Source organism: Mustela nigripes, chromosome 12, assembly GCF_022355385.1.
Source record: "Mustela nigripes isolate SB6536 chromosome 12, MUSNIG.SB6536, whole genome shotgun sequence".
NCBI classification, from domain to species: Eukaryota; Metazoa; Chordata; class Mammalia; order Carnivora; family Mustelidae; genus Mustela; species Mustela nigripes.
The window spans coordinates 42,467,415-42,484,954 of record NC_081568.1 but is presented as its reverse complement, the minus strand read 5'-3'; positions in this window follow the sequence as shown (position 1 = coordinate 42,484,954).

The following is a 17,540-nucleotide window of genomic DNA, read 5'->3' as shown; positions in this document are numbered from 1 at the left end:
TAATGATAGAGGAGGAGTTAGGATTTAGTCCTCCCGCTGTTATACCTAGTTTTCGGAACATCCACATCATAACTCTGACCTCATGCAAAGTTGATTATGAAAGAGGGAGTGTGTGCTATTTTTAAAGGGCTGGCCGTTTCACCCATCATCCCTGCTCATTGGATAGGTGGCCCTGGAGGAGGTGAGATGGGAAGTGTGGACGCAGCACTTTCTCTGTAGGTCTTGGTCTCCTTGTGCCCCTCATTGACTGAGGCTCTTGCTACTCTTTCTTGAGTAGGACCTGAGTGCCTAACATTTGCATAACATTTTGTACTGTATGGCCTCTAACTACATTGCTGTATTTTAGGGTGTTTAAGGGATTATTCAGGGCAGTTTTGATAGTTCCGCATTTCTGCCCCTCACTCTGGCAAAACTGGTTTCCCTGAAGTCCTGCAGCAGGTTCTCCAGAGGCTCTGATATCTACAAGTAGGTCTTTTCGGATCCCTCTTGCATTCCAAAGTTTGTACCAGTCTGTCAAGTTCAGCAGAATCTGCCTCACACCCCTGCAGTTTTGTGTCCCTGTAGAGATCATCGTGCCCTTCCCTGAAGCACGGGGTCTTCTGGGTTGACCCAGGAATGCTCACTGCTGTGGTCTGTCTGACATGGGAGTGAAAGGTAGGGAGCCTCGCAGGGCTCCGGGAATTTCCAGAAGTCAGTCTCCCAGAGCCTCCCCAGCGCAGTACAACATTTTAGGCAGAATACATGTTTGTGGAATTAAGCCAAACCTAAGGGGAGCTTTGGTGGTAAGAAACAGAACACAAGTCTGAACAACTTAAGCTTAAAAAAAAAAAAAGAGGATTTAGAGGTAGCTCACAGAGTCAAAGCAAAAGCAAAAGCAGAAGCAAACCTTAAAGAAGACAGAAACAAGGGAGAGCCTGAGACTAAAGAGGAATTAAGAGAATGCCTCTGGGATAAATGTCCTTCAACTCTTTTCTACCCTCGTGCTCTCTGCTTAAGATGCAAACTCTGTGGAGATAGAGTTCCATCACACAGGCCCATTCATTGGATGAAGGAGGTTGGGGCATTCAGATTGGCAGTGCCTCCAAGACCCCCATGCAGTGACAGAGGGATGGCATGTCAAAAATAGGGTTCTGATTATCCTTACAACTCTCTCTTTGATGCATGGGTTATTTAGAAGTGTGTAGTTCAATTTCCAAATATTCGGTTGTTTATCAGCTACCTTTCAGTCACTGATTTCTAATTTAATTCCACTTTTGTCAGAGAACATTCTTTCTGTATGATTCCAATATGTGGGTTTCTTTTACGGCTGAGAATATAGTTTATCTGGGTCTATGCTCCACGTGCGCTTGAAAAGAACGTATATTTGGCCAGTGTTAAATGGAACATTCTATAAATATTAAGTAGGTCAGCTTGACTGATGGCGTTGTTCAGGTCTTATATATCCTTATTGGTTTTCCACCTTCTTATCCTGTTAATTACCAGGAGAGTAATTTGGAGATTTTAATAAATAAATAAATTAATTAATATAATATAATATAATATAATATAAATATATTAAATAAATAAATAAATAATATATAATGTCTCCAAATACATTTGTGGGTTTGTCTACGTTTTTAAACCCAACAGTTTTGGCTTCATACATTTGGAAGCTCCATTGTTAGATATGTGCTCATTTATATCATTGAGATTTGTCTTGAAGACCTGACCCTTTCATCACTAGATAATGTCTCTCTTTATCTCTGACAATATTCTTTGTCCAGAATCTAACTTGTCTAATATTAATACAGCCACTCCAGGTTTCTTTAAAGTAGTGTTTATATGGAATACATTATCCCCCCCTTAATTCTAACAGATTTATGTCTTTACAATTTAAGTGCGTTTCTTCTAGACAGCAGTTCGTTGGATCTTGCTCATATAGTCAATCTCTTACAACTGGTGTGTAAAGCATTTATACTTATATGGTTGGATTAGTTCCATCCTGCCATCTTGCTAATTGTTCTCTGTTCCATCTGTTCTCTGTTGGCTTTTCCTTCCTTCTGCTTGCTTTTATTTTATATTTTTATTTTATTTTATATTTTTTTATATTTTATATTTTATTTATTATTTTCTTCAGATCCCATCTTATTAGGTTTACCTCTTTCAACTTTTTTTAGGAGTAGCCCTAGGTTTTATAATACACATCTTTAATTAATCACAGGGTATTTTCAAATACTATAATACCACTTCATGTGTAGTGGGAGAACCTTTCAGCAGTGTACGGCCAAGCCCTTCCTCCCATATTTTTGCTGTTTTTGTCATATGCTATAAACCCAAAATATGTTGCTACTATTTTTGCTTTAAACCAAGGATAGCCAGACTTTTTCTTAAAAGGCCTGATGGTGAGTATTTCAGGCTGATCCCTGCTTTAGATAATCCAGTCTCTTTAAAAATAAAGAAAAAAATATCTTTTGTATTTACCTTTCCTTTAACCATTTCCGGAAATCTTTATTCCTTTTTGTAGATCCCTGCCTGTCATTATAATCCTTCTTCCCGAAGAATTTAACACTTCTTATAGCACAGATCTACTGGTAATGAACTATCTCAATTTTTGCTTGTCTAAAAAAAGTATTTCTCCTTCATTTTTGAAAAATATTTTCTCTGAGTTCAGAGTGTTGATGTGTTAGCCCTTTCAAGATGTCATTTGTTGTCTTTCAGTTTGTGGATTAGGATGCTGCATTTCTTAGTTCTTCCTTGGTAGATACGTGTCTTTTTCCCCTGGCTGCTTTCAGGTTTTCTCTTTATTTTGGGCTTTTATTAGTTTGAATAAAATGTATCTAGGTAAGTGAGAGTTTGTAGGGGGGTAGGGGATGTTGGTGTTTATCCTATTCTGTTTTGGTGATTTTCTCTGAATTTCTTGATCTGTAGTTTGTTTTTTTTAATATTTTATTTATTTGACAGACAGAGATCACAAGTAGGCAGAGAGGCAGGCAGAGAGGGGGTTGGGGAAGCAGGCTTCCCGCTAAGCAGAGAGCCTGATTCGGGGCTCGATCCTAGGACCCTGAGATCATGACCTGAGCTGAAGACAGAGGCTTAACCCACTGAGCCACCCAGGCGCTCTTTGATCTGTAGTTTTATGTCTGTAATTATTTTATGAAAATTCTTGGCCATTATTTCTTCAAATATTTCTCTTGCCACATTCTTTCTTCTCACTCTGGGATTCCAATTATTGATATATTAGGCTATTTTATATTGTCTTTTAACTCTTTGATATTCCAGGGTTTTTTTTCACTTTTTATTTCTTTTTATATTTCAATTTGAGTAATTTTCATTGACCTATCCTCAAGTTCACAGACTCTTTTCCTTGACTCTCTTGAGTCTACTGCTAATCCTATCAAAAGAATTCTTCATATTCTATCAAAAATTCTTCATAGTATTTTTTTTACTATTTTCATAGTTTCCATCTCTCCACTGAATTCTCCGTTTATTCACACATTTTGTCCAAATCAACTTCAGAAACTCCATGAAGTACTCAGAAATCATCATGTTCTCAGTTCTTTTGGCCTTCTAGGATGGTGGACAGCAGTCTTGGAGCTGAATCAGTTTGTTAAGAGCGGCCTTCTGTAGAGGAAAACCAGGATAACAACCTAGAGAGTCTCCGCTAGAGTCACAGAATCTCAGAATTCTAGAACCTTATCATCTTGGAATCTTGGAAGCTAGGGCTCAAAAAAAATCAAAGGATTTTAGAGTTGAACTTTAGAAGTTGAATACCTCCAGGGAAGGGAGTTTACCAGCTCACAAAGCAGCTGAGTTCAAAGGGAAGATGCTGTCCTCCCTCAGGCGGGATGATGATGTTAATGCACCACTAGAGGGAAGCCAATCCTTGATAGGGTGTCACAGTCACACCAAAAGTAGGATCTCCCCTCTCCCTGACCTTCACCCCCACATATACCAGGAATGACATAGCCACTGATCAGAAGAAAATCTAAGGAAGATCAGTAAACACTTGTCTTCTGTAAAGCATTGTATAATGTTATTGGATATGGAGTCTTAGCTACTTCTCAAAAGGAAGGAATAAAAAATAAGACTATGCCCTAATCTTCTTGAACACCTCTATTTCTTAAAATTGCTTTTCCAAATCTTTGTTGATAGTTGGAGCCAATAATAAGACAGATTATTATTATAATGAGGGGTTATTTTAACCTCACTAAGCCTCAATGATCTCATCTCTAAAGTGGAATCCATTTCTGTTCTGTTTCCTTTCTAGGCTTTAAAATGCCATAATGTAATATTTAAAAATGCTAATGACATATTAACTGAGAAAAACATATAGTAAGACAATGACTATTATGCGGTGCCATTTGTAAAAAATGAATGTGTGTGTGTGGGGGGGGGGGGGTTGGTGAGTGTATGTGCTTTGTATGTGTGTGTCCTGAGGGAGGAATAACAGTTGATCTCTAGGTGGTAGAATTGTGCATATACTTTCTATGTATATTTTCCAATTTTTCTACATTGAGGATATTTTTTAGTAAACCAGATTACATAGAAACTGAAAAGTTCTATACAAATATAAGGAATGATTGTCATTGTTCCATGAGAGCCCCTCCCTGAACTGAATTTATCTATTTTCCCTCTTTACTTACATCAGGGATTCTCAACCGGAGGTGATCCCTGCTTCCTTTTGCAATAAAAATAACACATATGTGTATATGTAGGATGTGTGTGTGTGTGTAGGTATATGTATATATATTTGTATATTTGGTATGTGCGGTACATACATAGAATAGAATATATTCAGCCATAAAAATGGAGGAAGTGCTGCCATTTATGAAAATGCGGATGGACCCTGAGGGCAATATGCTAAGTGAAATAAGTCAGACAGAAAAAGAAAATACTCTGCAATCCCACCTGTATGTGGAATCCAAACAACGACAGCAACAACAAAAAACAAACTTATCAAAAAAGAGATAAGATTTGTGATTACCAGAAGCAGGGGGTGGGGAATTGAATGAAGGTTGTCAAAAGGTACAGATTTCCAGTTTACGTAGGTGAGGACGGTGGGGGGAGGGGTGTGATATTCAGCATGGTGACCGTAGAGAACGCTGCTGTGTGGTACACGTGAAAACTGTTAAGAGAATAAATCCTAAGAGTTCTCATTACAAAGGAAAACGTTATTTTACTTTTTCTTTTTTCTTTTGTATCTATATGAGATGCTGAGTGTTTACTTATTGTGGTAATCATTTTATGACATATGTAAGTCAAATCATTGTGCTCTTTACCCTAAACTTATACAGTGCTATATGTCAATTATATTTCAGTAAAACAAAAAGCACAAATATTATGTAGTCATTTTGACTCAGAGGACATTTTGTTTTTAATACATCAACATTAATACATCATAATAATTAATACATCATAATTAACCAAAATTACTACATTAATACACCAAAATCCACAAACACCAGCTCTTCCTTCCATGTGATGGTTGAAGAGACTTGTTTCTTTCCTCGTTCCTGAGTGTGTCTCAGTCCCAGGTATACTCCAGGGAGTGAGGATGGGGAAGAGGAAATAAAGCTAGAAAACAGGGTGAGAAATATTTTCTGCATAACTCGGCATTTTTACAAAAGACCATAAGTTTGTTGATTTGTATTTCAGACTTTATCAAACCGCAGCCTCAATATAGCCACACTGAAGTTGGCCCACGAAAATAACCTGTCCCCATGAAGTGTTATTAGTAGCATGAAGAGATCCCCTCCGTGGTCCAGTGAAATGTTTTCGAATGTCCTGCCATGCTAAGATTCTGTTTCTGTAAGTGCATTCCCTCTAGGGCAACTGGAAATCAGGCATCTTCTTCATCTGCAGATGCCATAGTCATCCTGGTCCCCAAGCTGGATGCAGTCAGGTCCATGAACAGCAGTGCCCCTGTCCTCCTCATTCTACCCCTCCTAGAGATCACCACCTACCACTCAGAGAGGGTGAGCACCTCATCATCCCAAGGATGCCCTAATCAGTGTTCTGGGCTTTGTGTGCTTTGTGGTGGGGGACCTGCCAAGCCCCAGACAAGCTGATCCAGCTGGAAGACACTTTCACTTTTCCCAGCTCCACTGGCACCTTGGAAGAGTCACTAGCTTTCAACTTGACACTTTTCCCTTCACTCCTTAAACTGACATCTTAGCCTTTTCTGAGCAAAGGTCCCCCTTCATTGCTAATATCTATTTTTATAAGACCTTCATGGTGCTCAGCAGAAATGGGGTTGGAAGATCTGAGTTTTAATCCTGAGCTCTGTCATTGACTCCCACCTGATCTGTGCATACACCCTCAGGTGCCCCAGTTTTACAAATATGATTAAAGAGTCCGGCATCACCTACCTCAAAATGTTGTGGAAAACAAGTGAGGGTATGTGAACAAACATACTTTGACAAGATAATTGCTCTATCAATGTCAGTGCTTCTTATTATTTTGATTTCTTATTATTTTACCGTTGCCTCCTCTGGGGCCAGAGAGGCAGGCAGGAAGGAAGGAAGGAAGGAAGCAAGCTACATTTCTTTAAGCCAGGCTAACTTATCTCTTGTCCTAACTGCTGACAAGACACTGAACTGTGATCCAGGAGACCTGGTTATAGCAACCCCAGGAGCAGGCACCATTGAGCCAGACTTGCTGAGGGCCAGGCAATGTACAAAATGCATCACATACCTTATCTCATTAAGTCATCCTCAGAACCCCATAAGGTCAATGGGCTTAAGGTAAACCCTTGGCCTCCAGGAGATTAGGTTATGCTCTAAGTCATACAATTAGTAAGTGGCAGAGCCAGAATTTAAACACTGGTCTAGGAGGTACTGAAGCCCATGCTCATAACCTTTACACCCTGACACTACCTCAGCTGCATGAATTAAGTGATTTTTCTCTGGGACTCAATTTCCCCATCTATAAAATGGGAGGGTTGGCTAGATCTCTGAGGGCCCATTCTTTCCACACTTCAAAGTCTTCTTAACAAGAGGCTGGCCTCTCGCCCTCAGTTGTTGGGGCCAGCTGTGGCCTTGCCTTCAGCCTTCTGTAGCCTCCTGAACTGGCTGCTTTCCCTGAGCCGATCAAGTAGAGACAGGAATGATAATGGGTTTGCAATCACTGGTCACTTGAGCCAGATGAAGATGCAGCTGAGAACTAGCACTACACTCAAATAACACAAGCAACGTCTTGATTCAGGAGAACTGCACTGAGCAGAGATTTGTATAGAACTGGGTTTTTAGGTTCAGGACAACTTTCAGCTAGCTGGGGGAGTGGACATGTGGAAGGGCTACTGTCCCAGCATCCTTTCCCTCGTTCTAGAAACAGTGCCCTGATTTTGCCTTAAGGATCCACCCTTTCTCTGCACTCCCAGTCATGTGATTGTAGAAGGACAGACTCCACCTAGCCTCCAGGAGTGGGCACACTGACCCAAGTTGGTAGTCAGTGAAGTCACCCTCTTGCCCATAATTTTTTGTTCCAAGGTGGTCATGTGATCCATGGGCTTTGATCAGTGATTCTGGGAAAGGGGGATCTTTGTGCTGGGATTGCTAACCCCAGGTGCTCAGCAGAAGCTCATCTCAAGCAGAAGAAAATGAAGTTAAGAGATGAAGAAGAAGCCTGTTGATAACACTGGAGTTCCTCCTTCCATGGGTGCCTAATGCAGGTGCACCTTGTACTTCCCGGTTCCTGGGCCAATTTTCATTTTGTTTTTGTTGCATTAGGCTAGGTTTCTGACATTTAAAACTAAAGAAGCCTGACTGGGTCTCTCAGTGACCTTGAGCAAGTTCTTTCACCTCTTACAGGGTTGCCTTATCCAAAATGAGAGAATTGAAACTCTAAGATCCATAATAGCACAACAACCTATAATTCTATATTATAATTAAAATGGAGTCTCACTATCCATCCAGCAGAATGACTATAATCTAAAAGATGGACAATACCAAGTGTTGACAAGCATGTGAAGAAACTGGAACTCTTGCGAACTGCTGATGGGAATGTAAGGTAGTTGCAATCGCTTTGAAAAACAGTTTGGTAGTTTTCATAAAGTGAAACCCTATACTCAGCATACAGCCTAGAAATTCTACAGCTAAGTACACCAAGGGGTGCCTGGGTTTCTCAGTCAAACACCTGCCTTTGGCTCAGGTCATGATCTCATGGTCCTGGGATCAATCCCCAAGTCAGGCCCCCTGCTCAGCAGGGAATCTGCTTCTCCTTCTCCCACTCCCCCTGCTTGTTCTTTCTTTCTTTGTCAAATAAATAAATTTCAAAAAAAGTATTAATCCAAGAAAAATGAAAACACACATGTGTCCATACAATGATGTATATGCAAATGTTCATAGCAGCATTACTCATAATGGACACAAACTGGATACAGTTCAAATGCCCTCAACTGGTAAATGGGTAAACAATGTGGCATATCCATAGAATGGGGTATCATTCAACGATTAGAAGGAACAGACTACTGATACATGTTACACCATAAATAAACCTCGAAAATATTAAGCTAAGTGAAAGAAGTCAAATGTAAGACTACATACTGTGTGAATCCATTTATGTGAAATATCTAGAAAAGGCAAATTTACAGAGACAAAGAGCACATAAATAATTGGTTAGGGCTCAGAGGGTAGAACTGGGGATTAGCTATAAATGGGCAGGAGGAGACTTTTTTGGTGATGGAAATGTTCCAGACTGCCTTGTGGTGATGGTCGTACAACTATAGATTTACTAAACTCATTTAATTGTACATTTGCAATGGATGAATTTTATATGTAAATTAAAACAATAAAGCTATTCGAAAATGGGAGTCCTTGGTTAGTCTCTCATAGGAACATTAGGAGAGAAAGATGCCTCCTCCAGAAATTGCCTCTTAAAAATTTTCTTTCAGGCCTGGGTGGCTCAGTGGGTTAAAGCCTCTGCCTTCAGCTCAGGTCATGATCCTAGGGTCCTGGGATTGAGCCCCACATTGGGCTCTCTGCTCAAAGGGAAGCTGGTTTCCTCCTCTCTCTCTCTCTCTCTCTATCAGCCTGCCTCTCTGCCTACTTGTGATCTCTGTCAAATAAATAAATAAATAAATCTTAAAAGATTTTTTTTTTTCTTTTAGAGGCACCTGGGTAGCTCAGTAAGTTAAGCATCTGCTTTGGGCTCAGGTCATGATCCTGGGGTCCTGGAATTGAGCCAGACTCCCTGCCTATGGGGAGTCTGCTTCTCCCTCTCCCTCTGACCCTCCTGTATGCTGTGCTCTTGCTCTCTCTCTCTCTCTCTCTCACTCTCTCTATGTCTCTCAAATGAATAAATAAAGGAATCTTAAAGAAAAAAAGTTTTAAAATTTCCCTTTAAGTTTTTGTCTTTCTTGCAACTCTTTTTTGCATCAAGAAAAAATACATTAGAAATGTAAGTTGAGTGGGATGGCCAGGAGAGATCTAGAACATTCATGGATGTTGTGTCCAAGTTAACTCAGGAAAGTGAGGAAATGTTTAAGGCTGAGAGCATCATAGTTTAAATGGTTGTCATTGCTCTGGAGAAAGGAAATCAGTTTGACATGTGTTTTATAGCTCTAGGACTGAGTAATGTCACATATACTGTTTCTCACATGACTGCATTCAAATCACTCTTCAGTGATTATGAATAGGTGGATTCCTCAATCACCATTAATGGGTAGATCCAGGAATCAGTGTGTTAACCAATTTCCCAGGTGGTTGCCTGCCCACTGAAGCTTGAGGACCACTGCTCCAGTCAGTAATGGCTATTAATTAGGTGGGCATGGAGGAATTTCTCAGGACCATGTAAAATGGGTCACAAAATTCAAGTTCTGATCCTGTAAACTAGCAGTGGATTTTTGGAAGTGGAAGAGTAGGAAGACATAGAGTTCATGCTCAAAAATGGTGGATTGACTTAGGTCAGAGGTTGGCAAACATTTTCTGTGAAGGGTCAGATAGTAAATATTTTAACCTTTGTGGGCCATACAATCTGTCATAACTGAGCAACTCTGCTGTTGTAGTGAAAGCAACCATGGACAATGTGTAAATGGAAAGACATGGTGTGTTCCAATAAAACTTTATTTACAAAGATAGACCTCAGGAGAAATTTGGCCAAAACAAAGTCATGGTTTAATAATCCCTGCTTTAGGTTTTCACAAAAGAGAGAAATCAAGCAAGATCAGTAGCAATTCTTGGCATTCCACTCATCTTGTAAAAAAGTACAAGTCAGTAGACTTTATTGACTCTACAAAATAAGCAATGGAAGCTCCATCTCTCCCATGTTGGAATACACACCCTACCTGGCTGGTGCTAGAATGGCCTCTTTTAGTACAAAGAAGAGTGATGAGTTTTGTCATGCTGATACTGTTTGCCAACAATATTTCTCCTGCTGTCCAACTACTGCCTATTACCACACAATGATAAACTCCTTAGCTACATGGGCCTGTGGGTAAAGCCAGGAGGGAGGTTAAGGCTGACCTAGGAATAGACCTTCTCTGACTTCATGAATGGAAGACTGAAATGAGGATTTTGTGGTTGTCCACTAATGCACGTGGTCCTGTCATTAAACCCCTCTAGGCTCAAATAGCTCATATGTAAAAAGGGGACTATAATTCCTTTCCTTCTCCCCCCCCCCCCCCACCAGGTTTGTTGTTCACATCAACAGGATTCTGGATGGGTTATTTCCTGGGGGAAGTGCATAGCCCTCTTCCCACAGGAGCACCCTGCCTGGGTAAATATTAACTGCCAGATCTCTCTTTTTTTCTTCCTTAATGATCTTCACCTTTGAACAAGGAATCACAAGCAGGTGGAGGGGGAAAGATACTTCTGAAGTTAAATTTGAGGAAGAAAATTGTCCTCAGTTTGGTAGCACTTATTTTTTAGTGAATTTATAGCAGAGAACCACGGCTAACAAGATGGGTTAACTGGAACCTAAAACCCAGAAGTTAAGCTTACTGTGCAGGGATTTCGTTGACCTGCTTCCTTCTTTGTCTTTGTCTGAGTGGATGGGAGAGTGGCCTGAAGGTAGACTTCAGTGTGTGTATTTCTCCTTGCAGAAGTGCTGACGGAGAGCCAATCCTGAGAGCGGAATTGTAGGAAAGAGACAGTGCAGCAGAGGCATCTACTACGTGTGGGATACGACACTCAAAAAGAAAAGGAATGCAGTGGTGAGCACCAACACACAGCCCCTCTCCTCCTAGTTCCTGCTCGGAGGGCACATGAGTATTCGACAGACTTTTCTCTCCTCTGTTTTTCTTCCAACACTTTATCAGAGCTGCCCTGAACTCTTAACATACCCTTTTTAAATTTTGATTTTTGTTGCAAAAACAACATCTACATCTTTAAAAATTAAAGCACTGAAATGAAAACATGAAGTTCTACCCCCGCTGCTAGTACTGTATCCCCACTCACACAGCTACAATGTCGGAGGAAAGACTATCAATTTTTTCAGAGCTTTGCCAGCACATACAAAGATGGATATGAGATTTGTGTGTCTTCGTCCATGCAATACGTGTTGCTGTAGCAAACACATCACAGACCAGCTGACTTACAAACAACAGAACTTTGTTTTTCACACTTCTAGAGACTGGAAGTCGAAGGCCAAGGCCGCAGCATGATCAGCTGAGGGCCTTCTACCAGGCTGCAGACTTCTCATTGTATTGTCATGTAGCAGAAGGGACAAGGGAGCTGTCAGGCATCTCTTTTATAAGGGCACAAATCTCACTCAGAGGGCTCACTCTCATGACCTAATCCCCTCCCCAAGGCCTCACATCCTAATACCATCACAATGGGCATTAGGATTTCAACATATGAATTTTAGGGGGACACAAACACTCAGACCATAGCAGTGTATGTATGTGTGTGTGCGTGCATGTGTTTTCTTTGTGTGGGTGGGTATTTGGGTTGTATGTATATGTGACTTCTTATTTTTAGAGAAAAGGGATTACATTATACTTAGGTTAGCATTTCATTTTTCACAATAATATACCCTGAACATCCCTCCACATGAGTATGTACAGAAGTACTTGAATCTTTTTAGCAGCTGCAGCAACATTTTACTCACAGAATCAAGATAGTTTATTTGATCAGGATCCCCTTGATGTACATGCAGGGTCTCTGATACTTTGTTGGTACAGATGGTGTTATAGTAAACACTGTGGTGTACAGCTGGGCAAGCATCTCTGTAGGATAGATTCCTAGAAATTGAGTTGCTGAGTAAAAGTAATGTGCTTTTCAAAATTTCAATAAGTATGGCAAGTTAATTTCCAGCTCTATGTCACTGTTATTTCAGTGACCCTGTCTTTGATTAGTAGAGAGGTCTTACAATGCTGTGCCTTGCATCACGGCTTCTAATGTTCAAGTTTTATTTCTCCTGTGTGCAAGCATCTCTTTCTGCTGCCCAGCATCCATCCTCCCTTCTTTTGGTAGTTGTTCCCTGATTTTCCTTTGGAAAGCCACTCTGGCACCCTCCTTCCTATGTACACAGTTCCAAGGCTGACTCTGTCCCCCACTCCAGGGGTGAAAGATAACCTAATCCTGGGCCAGCAGAGTAGCTGGTTCAAGCCTGTGCATGGGTCCCAATCTGGTTAATAGCAGCTAGTGCCAGGACTGTTTCTAGAGCAACTAAGAAGGGGAGTAGCCCTAGGACCATCCCTCCTACCAAAGTAGAGCTCAATCCAGCAACCCCAACCGCAGCTGAGAGGTGGGGTCCCAGATCCAGGGCAGAGTCAATCTCCCTGGGCCTGTTTCCCCGTATATGAAATAAGAAGGTTGGACTCTGTGTTCCCCAAGCTTATTTTAGCTCAGGTGACTCAGCACAGAGAAGCTCAGGGATTTGTTTGAAGTGCAGGTATTTATCTAGGTAAGAGATCATTTCCTCCAGAATAGCTGTTCTGCAAACCAGACCTAACAAAATGAGGACATGGTTTTATCATGAGCAGATTTACCCAAATGAGTTGAAAACTCATGTCCACACAAAAACTTCCACGCAGATGTTTATAACAGGTATATTCATAATTGCAAGAGCTTGAAGCAATCAAAATGCCCTTCAGTAGGTGAATGGATAAGCAGCCTGCAGTACATCCAGACAGTGCAGTGTTTTCAGCACTAAAAGGAAATGGGCTGTCAAGCCATGAAAAGATGAGGAGGAACCTTAAATGACTATGACTTGGGGGAAAGAAGCCAGTCTAAAAAGGCTATATACTCAATGATTTCAATTACATTCATTCTGGGAAAGGCAAAACTAGGGAGATAGTAAAATGATCAGCAGTTGCCAAGGGTTGGGGGGAAGGAGGGATGAACAGGCAAGGGTTTTTAGGACGGAAAATCTCTCCTCTATGATAATGTAATGGTGGATACATGCCATGAAACATTTGTCCAAACCCACAGAATATACAACACCAAGACTAAACTCTAATGTGAACTATGGATTTGGGATGATAAGGATGAGTCACTGTAAGCTCATTGATTGTAACAAATGTACCCCTGGTGGGGGTGTTGCTAGTGGGGAAGTCTGGAAGCTGTGTCTGGGGACGGGGGTATAGTGAGAACTCTACTTTCTACTCAGTTTTGAGTAGAACCTAAAATTACTCTAAAACATAAAGTCTATTAATAATAAATTTTGAGTGAACCTAAAATTACTCTAAAACATAAAGTCTATTAATAATAAATTTTTTTAAGACAATAACAGGTTTGGGTAGACATTTCCTAAAATGAGAAGCATATTTTAGGTTCTTTTTCTGTCTCTGTCCCAAACACAGTATATCTTTGTATATGATCATTTCCTCTCTCTGAGCCTCAGTTTCAAGATCTACAGAATGAAGAAACTAGTCTGTGCTTTGGATTCTACAATTCTGTGACATCTAAGAATAGAAAGGGAGGAAGGACAGACGGAGAGAGAAGGAAAGAGAGAAACAGGCAGAAGATGCAAGGGGAGGTAGCAAGAGGAGGGAAAGGGGAAGGAAAAATGGGACAAAACAACCACAGAGTCATTAAGTGGTAGATCAAGAACTAAGGAAGAAGGCAAATTGAGCCAGAGCCATCAGCAGTATCTGCTTTGGGTAGATCGACAAGGAAAATGGGTTGACCCAGAAGCCCCATCTGAGTCTTTAGTCTTACCTGAATGAGAAAAACTCTGATGCCCCAAGGGAGACTGTTGCATTTATTTGATGAGCACTAAGTGAGCGGTAATTGTGTGCACAAGCATGTGCTCGATACATCCAGGGAAGAGAGATGCCTGTATATAAACACTACAGCTTAAGGTCAATGGTTGGGTTCTGAAGTCAGACAGATACCGGCTTGGTGATTGGCTGGGTAAGGTAATCAGGTGAATAATGGCCTCAAAGATATCCACATCCAAATCCCAGAATCTGTGGATGCTTCTTTATATGGCACCTTGCAGATATGGTTAAATTAAGATACTCAAGATGAGATTATCCTGATTATCTAGGTGGCCCTAATTGAATCACCAGATGTTGATCTGGGACTTCCAGCATTTAGAACTGTGAGGAAGTGAATGTCTAGGTTGAAGCCACCTGGCCTGTGGTGTTTTGTGGTGCAGCTCAAGCCAAGACACACGCGCTGGTTTTGTTTGTCCGTTACCTTCTTCCCATTAGGGCCGTAGCACTTGGCACATGGCAGGGACTTGGTAAATACTCGTTAAATGAATGAATGAAACTTCTCCTCTGTGTGGCGTTTCAAGGTGTCTGGGAAGTGGTGAAAGCAGCAGGGCTGGGAAATCAGGAGACCTGGACTGCGTCATAGTTTTGGCTCTGCCCTGGCCCACTATTAATCCACTGTGTCGCTTCCCTCTCTGGACCTCAGTTTCCTGATTGGCAAGATAGTACAGCTCAGCAAGATGACCTTTCGAGGTCCCCCCAGGGATAAGATCGTATAAGAAAAATAGTTCCCCTGGGGCAACCGGGTGGCTCTATCAGCGAGTCTTGATTTCAGGTCAGTCATGATCTCAGGGTCATGGGCTCGAGTCCTGAATTGGATTCTGTGCTCAGGGGTCAGTGTGGAGTCTGCTTAAGATTCTTCTGTCTCTCTGCCCCTCCCACAACTCATGCATGTGCCCATGAGCATGTTGTATGCTCTCTCTCAAAAAAAAAAATTATCTCCCCTTTCTGGGGCTGTACTGGTGATTGAGGCACTGTACTTGTCCCTTTTCTCTATTGTTCCTCACTCTTGCCTGGAGAGGTCAAGATGCCCTTGTCAGCATTTCACAGGTGAGGAACACCAAGGCCCGGAGCAGTGACCAGCCCGAAAGGGGAGGAGCGCTTCTAGCATTAAAAACATTGTCCTTTATCCTGAGATTGTGTGCTTCCAGCTTTTGGGGATTGAAATATTCTTTAAGAAATGATTCTCCTTCCCCCTTTTTTAAAGATTTTATTTATTTATTTGGAGAGAGACAGAGAGAGTGGGGTAAGGGCAGAGGGAGGCGCAGGCTCCCCAGTGAGCAAGGAGCCCGATGTGGGACTCAATCCTGAGACTCCGGATCATGACCCGAGTCAAAGGCAGGTGCTTAACTGACTGAGCCACCCAGATGCCCCAAGAAATGACCCTTTTAAGATACTTACAGAGAAGAATGAGAATTTGGCCATCTATGCCTGTCCCTAAAAGTCATTTGGAAATTTGATAGCTGCATGAAATCCCAAAGTCTTCAACCACATAAATTATGACATGGAAGGGTTTATTAGGATGATGTTTATGATTATTTTGGAGTTTCTAGTATACATTAAGCATCGTCAGGGCACACGTTCCAAGAGGCCTGGATTCACATCAGAGCTCAGCCTCTAGTGCCTCTGGCAAGTCAAGTAACCCCCTTGAGCCTCATTTCCTCATCTGTAAAGTGGGGGTGATAACAGGGCCTTCCTTGTATGATGCACATAGTCTCGGGGCAGTGATGGAAGACTCACTACAGTGAGTTGTGATTATCGGCACATAGGGAGTCGATATGCAGTCAGGGAGAGAGTCATAGTCATCAGCCACAGGCTGGAAAGAACTACTCACGGAACACGGCTGGGCGATGAATTCCCACCACAGTAGTGGTTTCAGTGTTTCTGAAGTCGCCAATGTCCTGCCTAAAGGAGTGTGATCTGTCCATTCTAGCCAAGTCCTACACCTTCAGGTAAAGCACTTCCCAGCCTCTAACCTGTTAAAGACGGGCAATGACTTTTACCCCATAGCACAGTGGAACTCAAACTCTGGCCGGTGTCAGAACCACCTGGGAAACTTGGTCAAAATGCAACGGCCCAGATTCCCCCTACTTCAATGAGTCAGAGTCTCTCTGTGCCTTATTACCTCCCCAGATGATTCTGATACACACTAGCTTTCAAAGGGACCATCAAAGAGTGAAAGATAAAAGGCCTTCTGTTTAGTTTACTCTACAGGGTCATAAAAGATTATTATCATTATTTAAATCTCATTTGTTCCACCCACCAGAGCAATACCAAGTGAGTAGGCTGTGCTCACACAGGACCATGGGCTCCAACCAAAGAGAGGCTGGGCCTGCAGCTCAGCGCCCAGGGGGGATGAAAAGCACAGGCCCCCAGGGTTCTCAGTGCCTTAGAAGTCCCCTACAACCTAGCACCCAGGGAGAGTGGGCCCCTCCTAGCAAGTTGGAAGAGAGAGAAGCAATACCTTTCCTGGGGTCACAGCAACTTCATGTAAGGGTGGCAGTGGAACCAAGAGCTGCAGACGCTTGGGTCAGTGTTAAAGGGCTTGCTTTGGAAACCCCCACCTGGAAGAAGCCCTCTGGCCGGCTGACAGGTGATACGCCAAGTCGGATTCCTGTAGACAGTGCTCTGCAAGTTTCCCTGTAGCTGATGACATCTGGGAAGGGCCCCCAGCAAATTGCTGTATTCCAGCAGCTCCATTCTCAAAGGTCTGAAGATTAACTCAGGGCTTCTCACAACCTGGGGAGGAAAACAGGACCTGGCCTATATCGAAACATCTCAAGCTCCTTTACAATCTCATTCATCCATCTTGTTGCCTCAGCGGGAGCCAAGATCTGTTGGTGGGATGAAAGCTGAGATTAGAATAGAATTATAGAACCTCAGTGCTGCGAATGAGCAGACCCGAGGATGAAGCCTGCCGCCTCACAGACCAGGAATGCTGCCACGTAATGCTGCCAGACGAGTGAAGAGAAGACATTCCAAACCGCAGCAAGTGTCTCAGTTAATTCAGAACAAGAGCCTAGAAGGGTGGAGCCAGGATTCAAACCAGGAAGTCAGTGTGGTGGTCACAGCTGCAGGCTTCTGAGACAGAAAGATCTGGCTAGGGTAGATTTGGGGTTCTGCCAAGGATTAGCGGTGACTTCAGTCAAGCTAGTCTATACCTCCCTAAGCCTCAGTTTCCACATCATAAAAACAGAATGACAATGTTACCCAGAGAAGTAGTTAGGTTTTTTTGAACCTGACGCTTATACCACTTGGGTGGGGATGGGGAGGTGCTTGTAAGGGGTGGAGTGGGCCTTTTTAAGGGAAGGAATACAAAATTACAAATTCGAAATTGCATCCAGGACTTTGGAAGGGGTCCCATGTGAGGGAGGGGCCGGACAAATCTGTCTTGAATGCTACC